Source organism: Halyomorpha halys, unplaced genomic scaffold, assembly GCF_000696795.3.
Source record: "Halyomorpha halys isolate HHAL.00 unplaced genomic scaffold, Hhal_1.1 Scaffold24.1, whole genome shotgun sequence".
NCBI lineage: Eukaryota > Metazoa > Arthropoda > Insecta > Hemiptera > Pentatomidae > Halyomorpha > Halyomorpha halys.
The window spans coordinates 600284-600530 of NW_027107648.1; the positions used below are offsets into that span (position 1 = coordinate 600284).

Genomic DNA, 247 nt, shown 5'->3' on the forward strand with positions numbered 1-247 from the left:
ATATAGCAGCTAAAAATGATAACGGCTCTACCCAACTAATGGAAGCATCGTCTGATGGCGATTGGGGCACAGATAATCTCCTCATAGACCAAGGAGCGCCTCTCAATGATAAGGATAGGTCTGGGAGGACTGCCCTGCATAAAACGGCACGAAGAGGGCACTTTGCCTTAATGAAAGTGCTGTTGGAGCATGGAGCAGATATAGCAGCTAAAGATAATAACGGCTCTGCCCCACTAATGGAAGCATC

General features: G+C 47.4%; 1 protein-coding gene across 1 annotated transcript in view; it reads left to right on the forward strand.

Moving 5' to 3' along the window:
- Positions 1–247, forward strand: part of LOC106682351 (putative ankyrin repeat protein RF_0381) — a 7532-nt gene that overhangs the window by 610 nt on the left and 6675 nt on the right. The window lies entirely within an intron of this gene.